Below are 12,116 nucleotides of genomic sequence, written 5' to 3'. Positions count from 1 at the left end.
CACGGAATCGTCCGCCGCTGCTTTCTCACGCAATAAAAATTTTCCATCCATTCAACAGCTTGCGGCCCGCAACAAGTTTTCTTCATTTTTGTGGACCAGTAGTGGGATTTACCCGATGTCTGTGGCACATATCCGTAAAATGAACCATCTGCGTTACACCAACATCGGTCACGAAATACTCGACTAAGAACAGCTTCGCTGCTAATGGCAGGCGAGTGACTGGCAGAATGCGCCCCGATCTGATCAGACACCGCTGTTCCTGGCACCCATTCGATTCGTATCGTTGTGCTGATACGGCTTGCTTTCTGATGAATGGCACCTGAAAACGCCGTTGATCGGGCTGCACTACCTGTACCTATCGCGAATCGCTTCTGTAAAGTTGACGCGAAGAAAGCTCAGAGGAGCGCTCCGCTTCAGCAAAACGCATCAATGCGTTAAGGCCGTCCCGTATAGCGGCGAGTTCAGCGAAATCCTGGCGTTGTAGAAATATCGCTATATTGCCACTGTCAGTGGTAGGTCCGTGTCGCTTTTTGGCGGAGTTGGGGGCTTCATTAAGCTGTGCTGCGCCGCTTCGCAGTCTACTTGTGGTTCAGGGTCAGCGCCATACGTGCTTGTCCGTCCTGCTTGCAGCAGCTTTGGCCATACCTCTGCAGTGTGACTCATCCACTAATGATGCTGGCATCGACATTTTGCAAGACGTCAGGCCCGTAGCCAGCAATTTTGATGAAGGGGGTACTTTACCGAAAACAGATAATGAACATAAGGTCTTTTTCTAAAAAAAAGCCAAGGCCTTCAGCAAGTGCCCCCCCCCCCCCACGCCCCCGTCCGAAAAAAAATTCCTGGCTACGGGCCTGTGAGAATGCCTAGTCTATAGGTGCGAATAAAGAGTAAAACGGGATACCAGTGTCGTTGCGTGGCGCGAAATCTGACGGTGAAGACGGCGGAGTGGTTCGTAACCCGCGAGTTGCATTCGCTGCCCCGGAGGACTGGTCTTAACAATGAAAATAGGTACTGCGTATCACATGTGTAACAAGCTAACGCAGCAATGGTGGGACATGTTGACAATTTTAGCGCGTCAGCAAAACGCCGTTGATGTACCAGGTCATCAATCGTGCTAAGTTGGGCCTCTGCTTGTAAATTCAGAAGAATCATGATGAGCGGTAACCAAGTTATCGCAGGCATGACTTCATGATTAATGCTTTTAAGATGTGCCCGTTCTGTTTTCGTGAGGGGATGGAATTGGGCGTTGTACACAAGGCGTGGCTGAAGTACTGCTTTGATAAGGTGGCGTACCATTGTGCGTGCACCACCCAATTTTTTAGCAATACGGTGCATTAGATGGATTCTTTCTCCTCCGTGCTGCTTTTTGCGATCATGAGCCATGGAGACGCAAAACCAGCCTGAGCACACACAGCGCCCCAGAACCATCCTGAGCAATTCCAGACCCAGCACGCGAACATTTGAGACTTCTCGTATAGGTTCGAGGTTGAAGGAGAGGCGAATAGGTCGGCTTGAAAGTGCAAGGCGCCCGTACTTGTTTCCTACGGCCATGTATGCTGTTTATCCTTCGATATTTCTAATCCGATATTGCCACACCAGGCACTACTTACATCTAAAGCCGTTTGAACTCCCTGCGATTGGCGGGCGAGATCTGGGTGTACTTTCCGTACAATAACATCGTCTGTTAACATCAGGTAGTAAAGGTCAGCTCAGGGCGCAAGGACGGAGCCTACTGGAATACCACGGTTTGACGTGAACAGATCTCCTGCATGCCCAGCTTGCGATCGTAACCCATGTAAGGCGGATGGAGAAAGTTCGGTCGCAGAGGAAGGCTTCGACGAACGTGCACACGCGTCTCAGGTGAAGCCAAGGCAGTATTTCTTCATGAATGACATGCTTTTCGAAAATGCTCTGCTTCAGTCGCTGGCACGAGGCATCGTTCAAAGATGCAGCCATGACGTCCGCCACCTCTAAAGCCACATCAGTAAGCAGGTTGCAAAGGAAGTGGCGAAGCCGAGCAATCTCTGCAGGGATGTGGCGCAGATCAAAGATAGCGTCCACCTGGGCGAAGCAAACCCGTGGGTTGTTGGGCCAGAACGTGGAAAGACGAACCTTGAGGGCTGCGACATCCGATGGGCGCGGGGTAGCGTAAGGCGGAAGGTTGTCTGGGGATAGTAGGTTGCTGGGCAGGTCGCAACGTAGCAGGCAGACAGAGGGACCAGGGACGCAGACATCCAGAACCAAACTGCGCGCCGGTCTTACGGCTAGAGCACTCGCCGCCCGACTTTATTTTTCTTTTTTGCAGTCAGGCCGAAGGCACCGCCTGTGAGGACGCATATTTTAGTGTCCGCGCGTTGCTTCGTCTCTGTGCATTAAGTTAAGGAGCGCTACCAGTTGCTGCCACACGTCCTCCCTATGCTCCTTCGTCAATGACGACCCCAGCGAATACGACGGCGTCACCATAGCGGGATGCTCCCCCATAACGGGCAGAAGGAGCTTCCTCTAAAGCGCCGAAGCGTGGGGACCAAAACCGACATTGTGGCGGGACGACATTGTGGAGAACTGCGCCATCTCCAATTTTCTCTTTTTGAGCGTCCGCGAAACCACCTTGCGGCTATCGTGAACACCTAAGGGTAATGCATCGCAGTGGTCAAGCTTATTGCTACTTCGAACTTCCGATAACACGAGAAATGCTTTCTTTTGTTGTATAGGGTCCCCTAGCACACGACAAACGATGCGCGTCTACTGGAAATCTCGGCGCTGGCCCATTACCTGTCGTTTGCCTCCAGTAGAACACGCCTAGCGGACTGCCCAATTTGTGCCGCAAGCAGAGGACGAGTAAATGGAACAATGAACAAGAACCTCCGATCGTCCGCTGTAGAAATTTCCTTGAACTGTTTTTCACCAACTTTAGCAGAACTCCATCATTGGGGGAGGCAGCACTGATCTCTAAAACGTCTGTAAGCGATTTCTTGACTTCTAGTCGCCTCTAGTACTCCGTTATTATGTATATAGGTTATTCCTCGTAATTTGCTTAATCCAGTTATACCTTTGCATCCAGCTAAACAAAGTTCTTGAAGGTGTTAAGGTGTTTAATAGACAGCACTCAACGACAATGAGTAATGGCGACAGTCACGGCAAGGCACGAACTCCCTGCGCGAGCGGCGTTCTTTCTTCAAGCAACCAAAGAGGATGACCCACTAGAAAGCGCTGGAGAGGGTAACCCATTACCATGTCCCAAGGCTTCTCTACAATTACCCCGGGTACGAAAAGGGAGCCGTCCGGCGACCTAACAGCTCGTCACTATGAGTGGGTCATAGTAGGCCTTGAGGCGCTCCACGTTGACAATGTCGCGCCCTCGACGGCGCATGTCCGAAGCTGGTTCGATGGGTTCGATCAAGTAGTTGACCGGGGATGTGCGCTCGACGACCCGGTATGGGCCTTCGTATTTCGGCAGCAGTTTTGAAGAAAGGCCACTTGCAGTGGTAGGGACCGAGAGCCATACGAGCGCTCCAGGAAGGAACGTGGGTTCAGAAGTGGTGGTGCCATCGCGAATGCTCTTCTGCAGCTCTTGTTCCTGCGTCGTAAATGTCTTGGCAAGCTCGCGACACTCTTCAGCGAGCCTGGCTGTGTCAGAAATAGGCGCACACTCAGATGAATCCGGCTTGTATGGAAGTATCGTGTCGATGGTGTGCGACGGGTGCCTTCCGTACAGTAAGAAGAACGGTGAAAAACCAGTAGTGCTCTGAGGGGCGGTGTTATAGGCGTAGGTGACGAAGGGCAGAATGGCATCCCAATTGGTGTGATCGGCGGCGACGTACATTGACAGCATGTCGCCGAGCGTGCGGTTAAAGCGTTCGGTTAGGCCATTCGTCTGCGGGTGGTAAGCAGTAGTAAGCAGTAGGGTGGTAAGCAGCGCTGGAGAGGGTAAACCATTACCATGTCCCAAGGCTTCTCTACAAAGGTATGGCCGCTTTCATCCATAAAACGACAACAGGGTCGAGTTCTTAAGACATTTAATGGGCAGCACAGTATCGCGAGAGTCGTCGGTATCGTGACAAGCTGGCTGATGCTGGAATTTTGGCTGAACAGTTCGAAGCTGGGTGGGCTAATCCGCACGCGTGCTCTGTCATTGTCAGTGGGCAGTAGTCGGGGGTAAGTGCGCGCTGCAGTGATACAGTTTACTCGGTATCGGCCTCCACCCGTGTTAGTGTTTGCAACGAGGTCCTTGAGCTCGCCCTTACGCGGCACCCTTTGTAGGTCCTCATTCCTTTATATATTTTTTAGAACTGCTCATCCTCCTTATAGGAGTGATGACATACAACATCCATAACTTGTAGTGTGCACGTATCTCACAACAGTACGGCCACTAGCGTGGGTTCGGACTTAGCGAGCCACAAAGCCGCGTCTGCCGTCACCTCGCGTGAACTAGCGCGCCGCTGCACACGCACGTTCGGGCGCAAACAAAGGCGCCGAGCGCAGCGTGGCGCGTACACAGTACTGCTCTCGAAATCCGCAACAATTTATTGCCTGCGACAACACCACAAAACGCAGTATAACACCCGCTCCCAAAGGCGGCGGGAGATGCAAAACAGGCTTAACCACGCCACGGGCGGAAGTACAACACAAAGGGTGCCGCTAGCACGTCTCCGCGGGCAAAGGCTCACGGCGACACGCCGCAGAGGGAAACGGTTCCTCGCGACTACGCTGTGTACTCTCACGATCCGCGGGCCCGATCGCTCAAGCGAGGGCAAACTTCGCTCGCGTTGGCTTCGGTAGGTACGGTTTCGGCGTAGTATGACCACGCGCGAGCACACCGCACCGCTCTTCGGCCTAGCGTTCGGAAAGGACAACGTAAGGGAAGCGCTCGCCGCTGGCGCAAGGCACCGTTAGCCAAATCCGTCCGAGCGAGCCCAAAGACAAAGGAGCCGATGGATGGGAAAGAAAACACGTGTTTACCCCACGAAGTCCATAAAGTGTCTGACCCCCTCCGCCGCGCGAAACATCTCGCGAGACTCGAACGTGGCGCCACCGCCGAGATCCGGCGCCTGGGTGAGGGGTTGGTTAAAGTCACCCCCGCTCGCGCAGCGCCGTAGGACGGCGGAGGAGGGGAGCGTCATGACCGGACATGAGGACGGCAGAAATAGGCGAAAAACCCGCGCAATGGCGACTCGACACAATTCCCCCTCTCCTAAACTTTCCCTTTACCGGTCTGCAAGGCAGCCGGCGGTCACCAATGCAGTTAAAGTGACACTAGACTCTCCCAACCCAGTTGCTGCTGCTGCTGCTGCTGCAAAAACGAACATACACTTTTAAATACATAAAGAACGTGAGCTTTATGTTCATAATATAGGAAAGGGAAAAAAGGAAAAGGGAAGAAGGAAACACGAGGAGGGACACAAAAGGCACACATGAGGTAAATAAACTTCTCGCCGAGGTCAATCAGCAAGTCCGCTCTGGTTTCGTCGTCTGCGGTCGGTGCAGCTGCGGTAGCCGCGGGAAGCACTGGGCCAACGAGTGCCGCGAAGTCTGAACCTGCCAGGATTCTCTCGCGGCACAAGGCAGCCAGGTCCTGGTCGGGAAGTGGCGCAGGTGGTGCAGACAAGATCGATGGCTGTTGACGTCTGCCGTCTCGCGCCGCTTTGGTCTTGGCCACGTGCAGGCTCCCCTTGAAGTGGCTCTGGCAGTATACATTCACGCCACAGAGTGTGCACTCTTGTACCACAGGTGGGTACGGCAGCCCGGCGCCCTGGGAACGTACATCGGCCTCCGTGACCGTGCGACCGCGAAACGGCCACGGCACGCGTTCGAGAGGCATTTCTCGTCGCACCCGCCGCTGCGCCTTCCACAGCAGGTCGCTCACTAAGAAGCTTGGCGCTTCCTGGCGGTCCTGGTGCGTCCATGCAGCCACACTTCGCTCTTGCACCTTCGCCCGCGGCGGCGCCGGGATCGTGGGCTCCGGTTGCTGGTGTGGCTCTGTCTTCCGCGCCGACTTAGTTTCCTGCTGGCGGGCAGGCGACCGTTGCTTTTTGGAGACGGTGGACATGACGGGAGCCCCAATGCGGTGACAGAGAGCAGGCGCCGTCGATTTGAAACTGAGAGCACTTAGAGTTCGCATGGCTCGCAGTCTTGCTGCGTAGCACTCCCTGCTGTCGGCGATGATGCTCCAATGACAGCTCGCACACTCACGTCACTGCGCATCGCGCGTCTTCCCCAATCACGGCGCAGGACCACAGTCCAATGTAACGCGGTCAAGTGGTTTTGTCACCACACCGCGCTCGCTAGCGAACGTTCACGCGGGAGGAAAAAAAAACGTGCATGAAGAAGAGAAGCATTTCGGGCATTTCACACAAGACAATGCAGAAAATTAACACGAACACTCAATAATACAGCACTAGCAGCAACTGGCAAAGCCGACTTCTTTCCGAGCATTGGCTTGGAAGAAGCCAGCGTGAGATTAGAAAGTAACTGAGGGCCTTCGGTTGCGGAAAACAGAGTCCGCCGTCCGATGCGGAATCTGAATGCGGTCCGCCGCACCGGGTGTGCCCCGTTGCATGCGCGAAGTGCCACTGGGCGCTGGCGCGAGCTCGTCAGACTGTGACGCAATGGCTTTCAGGTCTGCGATATGGGCACGGCTGAGGTTTCCCGAAAGGAGATCTTTCAGCAAGTACGCGAGTGGAGTCCAAGCTTTCGCCACTTGGTACGGACCAAGCCACTTAGGAGCGAGCGAGGCTGAGAACCCCTTACTCTCGTCGCTAAGAGCGTGGTTGCGCTTCAGGACAAGATCGCCCACCTCAAAGGCTAGGTCGCGATGCTTGCGGTCATATTGGGCCTTCTGCTGAGCCCTGGCCGACGCCAAACTGTGCCTTGCTTTACAGAAAGCTCGGCAAAGCCGGTCCCGAAGCTTTGATGCGTAAGCAGCACAGTCTGGCTGTGTCTCCTCGTCCCCGAGCTGGCATTGAATGACACTGGTCACCGAATTGGCCAACTCCCTTCCAAAGTTTAAGAAGGCGGGCGAGAAACCAGTCTAGCGACTCTCGGATGTTCGGATTGCGAACGCGAGTTCGCTCAAGTAGTCTGGCCAGTCCCTTTGACTTTCGGCAAATGTCGCCAACATTGGTTTGAGCGTACGATTGACGCGCTCCGCCAAATTGGACTGGGGATGGTAGGGCGAAGTGGTGCAGTGATCAATTCCAAGGGAACGGCACGTGACAAAAAACACCCGAGAGGTGAAATACGAAGCGTTTTCAGTGATTAGCCTTTCGGAGAGCCGAACCGGCAAAACACTTCCTGCACCTTCTTGAACACCGCTCGCGCTGTCACCTTCCGAAGAGGGAATAATTTCACCCACTTCGAAAAGTGATCCACAACTACCATGAGGTGAATGAACCCCTGCTTGCTTCTGGCAAAAGGTCCCATCAGATTGCAGGTGGCCACTTGCCACGGACGCTCTCTGACAGTCGGTTTCATCAGACCGGGTGGCTTGCCACCTCTAGACTTCACCGTATCACAGACGTGGCAGGAACGGCAATAGCGATAAATGTCACGCTTCATGCCGGGCCAGGTTACAGATTTGCTCAGTTTTGCGAAAACTTTGGAGCCACTCAGGTGACCGGCCATGGGTTCGTCGTGAGAGGATTGCAACAGTGCGGCTCTCAGACTTTTGGGCATAACCACCTTAAACGGATCAATGCGTGCGGAAACCACGTAATGATTATGCGGAAAGCCAGAATGGAGGGTTTCGAAAATTTCCACCACCTGGATTTCTTTAGCGGACAAGGTTCCCCAAAAGTGAATGTGAGCGCGCTTCATCGAAGGAGCGGTTCATCGTTTTTATGCGGAATTGTGCCAGAAGGTGGTGCCATCATTTCCGTATAAAAAAAAGAACCACTTCTCTAATGGAGCGCGCTGGCATTCACTTTTGCGTAGCTTGACCACAGCTTGCGTGCTCTGTTTGCCTTTTGGGGCACATGCAAGTGCGCTGACAACGCGCTAACATGGCCCTCTAGCATTTCCTCTCCACATAAATGCGATCGCTGCGGCCGAGATCGCTGCGGTCAGCTGTTGCGATCGCTGCGGTCAGCTGTTGGCCCTTGACCTTTGGGTCAACAGCTGACCAACGTAACGACTGCACCACCGAGGTCACCTACGTCAAACATGCAGTAACACCTCATTTCATATTATCCACTCAAGCAAACTTGCTTACAAGCGAAGCGCATCCACAAGTCGCAGCATACCAGACCACAATCTCCTACTTAATGCAGGCCGGTAATTCGTGTCCTGCTTTGAGATGGCGGGGCGCAGCAGCTCGAGCAAAGTGTTGAATGTTCGTGGCGGCATTCGCCGGAAGCTAAACATCATCACAAGAACGAGAGAATTGATTTCGCACAAGCGTACAGGGACGCAAAACAACGAGAAACTTACTCTCGAAAATACTCCTCGTCGTGTGAGCGCTGGTCGGGAAGTAGGCCGCTTGCGTGGCCAGCCACCTCTCGCGAGCGAAGGGACGGTCGCACCCACCACGGCCTCTTTTTATTTGGAGGCCTCTGCTCTACCAGCGCTGACACCATGGCTGAGGACATTAGCACTGTGACAATCTCTTCGTCACTAGAATCGTAGTCCATGACGCTGCCGTGAACGATGCGCGGTGACGCCCAAAGAAAACAATAAATGCGGCGCGCTCAGCTGGCTCCTCCACTCTCAGCAGGTGGCGATCATCTGAGCAGCTGGTCGACGCCGGTCTCCAAAGTTCTCGCTGATAACGAGATCCCGACGTGACTCTCTGGGTTTGCGACTTCAGGTCGCTCGCATGCAGCCTTTGCCGGTGCGAACATCGGTCGCTTTTGGTCGCTAGTCGCAAATGGTCGCGCGACTGGTGCTAGTCGCTGGTGTGAACCAGCCTTTATGCACGTGCCGGTTGGTCTGAGGAGTCACCATTTTCATGAAATGTTCAGCTGTTATGCCAGCACCCTTTCTGTTCCTATGCGTGTGTCATACTTCATGAGTTTTCTGTGCTCCTTCAAGTGTGATGGCTCACCTTTCTCAATACATTACAGATGTGGCTTTAAACTTTTTGTCACTCTGTAAAACGACTTCATAATAAACGCTTATACAACTGGAAGCATTTTATTTGTTCATTGCTCTAGTACTACACCGTGATAAAGTCACATAGCAGCAAGCTTTACATAAAGTAGAGGCTTGAAATGGTCCTGAGTTGATCAGCAAGAAACTGCAGTACACATGCCTACAGGGGCCGTTGCCTTCATCACAGCAGCCATCATTTTTCTTGGCACTCTAGAATTTAAGGAGAGAAAAAAGTGTACAGAGTACGGTGAGGTACGATATGTACAAAAATGATGGTGCAGTTTTGCGATATAGAAAAGAAACACGGGTTTCTTGAAACAGTGCGAATAGAATGATCACACGAGACGATCCACTGTCCGTATCTCGTGGTTCCTTTCACGCTGTATAAATGAAACTGTGCCAACAAGACCAAGCCCAGACTATTAAAAGAGGGGTGCTGACAGCTCCTCCGAAACTGGGGACAACTAATATTTAGTATCTGAAGCTGTAAGAAGGCAACGCCAGATTCCTGCTTAAGCAGGTCCCACTCTAAGCTACCACCTGTCGTAGTTAACCATAACGTGTTAGTTTTAGTTTTTATCTTTCACGGTTGTCCATGAACCCCTTCTTCGCCCCCATATGCATGGAGCACATTTCAGCTACGGAACGCCGCAGCAACCCCAGTTGCTACCCTGGTTGCAACAAATCCTCTTTTCAAGATGTTGGTTCCGTAGACACCTGCCTCTTGTCCATGTAGCTGCTCAGTTGCGCAGCAATGCATTTTCCGTCGTTCGGCCACGCACTACAGATGTCGCAAACTTTAGCATTATTACTTTTACAGACAAAACAAAATAAATGGAAACAAGTAAATGGTTGTATTACCATATTTTAATACAGTCATCCAAGGGCTGAGAAATGCAGCAACATGGGAATGCAACGTTTGTTACAAATATTTAATCAAATGCAAGCATCATCCACTGAAGAACATCATGACACGTATTGAGGTATTAGAAATGATTCTCATTCTGTGGACACGGCGCATCATTTGAGTATTTGACAGATCTTGGATACAACACAACTGACCCTGACTGCGCCACTCTGTGAGCTTGGGTGCACGCTGTATAATTGTGGAAGCAAGGCAAAACGTTTGCTGACCATCTCGCATGCTACATGTAAGAGAACTTCCATGGGTCCGGTCAATGCATTCACGCAACACATAATCAGAACATAGGAAAAATATTCAAAAAATATTTATAGGCCTAACAAGTCCCTGCATTGTAGCCTTAGCTGCAGTTGGTAAAATTGTATCAGATGCTTGGAAATAATTCCAATTACGTATACATGACCGACTCTGTTATATTGGCGGCTACCAGGCTATGGCCCATCCACAGAAGTGGTGGGTATTTCTTCGGTAAAGCATCTCTAAGCGCTTTGTAGTGACAGCGACCATATGCCTTATTGCCACTCGTGATTAGATCGAGTTCACAAAAAAAGGAAAGACTTACTTGAATAGCTCCTCCATTGACAATATTGCAAAAGAAGCTGAAAATCTCTGATGATAGCTGCGTCCTTATTTTGCATCTCAAGAAAGGCCTAATCTGACATTCTGTTATACCTCACTTTGATGTAAGTTATCAGGTACATTCGCTAATGACAGTTAGCATTTGCACTTGCCCTTCGTTACGCATACACTATCACATTTTCCACGATTCCTAAAAAGCAATGTTTACGTGTCTGTCAGAACGTGCATGCAGGAAATAATCAGGTTTAGCGTAACAGTGAAATAAATGTTTACTTACTCTAGAAAATAAGTCAGTTCTGCACTTATGAGGCGAAAGAACATTTTGTGCAACTTCTCTAAGAGTGCTTTACCCCGCAACACGTGCTGAACAATTTCCAAAAATTCAGGCAAGTTTTCAAGAATCCAGTTTTAAAATTCCGGAGAAGAAGCAGATACTTATTACCAAAAAATGATAGGTCATGAACACATCACGCACACATCAAAATGTACCACAATTACCACAGGAAGAATGTTTTGGAGCGAAACTTGAATAAAATGAATGAAGCTCACATTGACAGACGACAGCAGGCTTAATTAAGGCAAAAGCGACTCATGAAGATGTTTTAAAATGCCATAGAGGACATTGTTCTTAGTGTACATGAACTGTGGCGAAGGATGAATGAGGGACGCAGGTGTAAACTCTGCGCGCTACAAGGATAACAGTGGGCGAGGAAAGAACAATACGGGACAACACAAGCGCCAACTAACAACTGTTAATTTTTACAGAATCACGAACAGATATGTACACACAAGAAAGGGGTGCGAACAACCCGAACAAACAATTCAGGCGATGCTTTTGATCCGAGCGCGTTGAAGAAGATGCTGGAGTAATAAGAACGGCCAAGCATTCATACATTGATCTGCGTGAGCTGAGCATTGAGCAGTCTTTGCATCGTATATGACAAGGCGCGGCTGTCAGTAATGAAAGTGCTAAAATGTGCTGTCCGATAATGATCGCTTCAGCGGCGGAACGCAGAGACATTTTAGTCTACATTTTAAGAACTTTTCGCGAAATAGGTTTACGCTCCAGCAGCTTGACAGTGGCATGTCTGTCAGTTGTGCCAAGTGCATAGTTGCTGAAAAGGGGCTTCATGAACTTCGCAGCTATCGGTTGCAAACGCCTCCTGCGGTGATTGGTGTCCGTGCTGCCGCATTTCAGAAGTGGTAGTTCCATGAGTGGTTCGGCGCTTCTTTCCACGCATACCTTGAGTGGTTGAAGCATTTCCTGTGCGGCAGCACACTGTCGACAAACCTCCTGAAGCATGTCAGAAGTTCGATGAGCTCTTGGCTCGGATACAGAGCCCGCCGCGATCTTGGTGGGCGATAAGGCCAAGCAGGGGAGTGTTTGCTCTGGCTCCTTGCAGCAATGCAATGCATTCGGCACAGAAGATATTTTCGCTTGCCGCTGTCACAATAAATCCTCCGACCATCGCCACGCTGGCAACATCTGGATTTGACACGCATGGCCCGTCGAAGGGCGTTGTCCCTTTAA

The sequence above is a fragment of the Rhipicephalus sanguineus genome, chromosome 11, assembly GCF_013339695.2.
Source record: "Rhipicephalus sanguineus isolate Rsan-2018 chromosome 11, BIME_Rsan_1.4, whole genome shotgun sequence".
Classification (NCBI taxonomy): Eukaryota; Metazoa; Arthropoda; class Arachnida; order Ixodida; family Ixodidae; genus Rhipicephalus; species Rhipicephalus sanguineus.
This window is presented reverse-complemented; position numbering follows the sequence as displayed.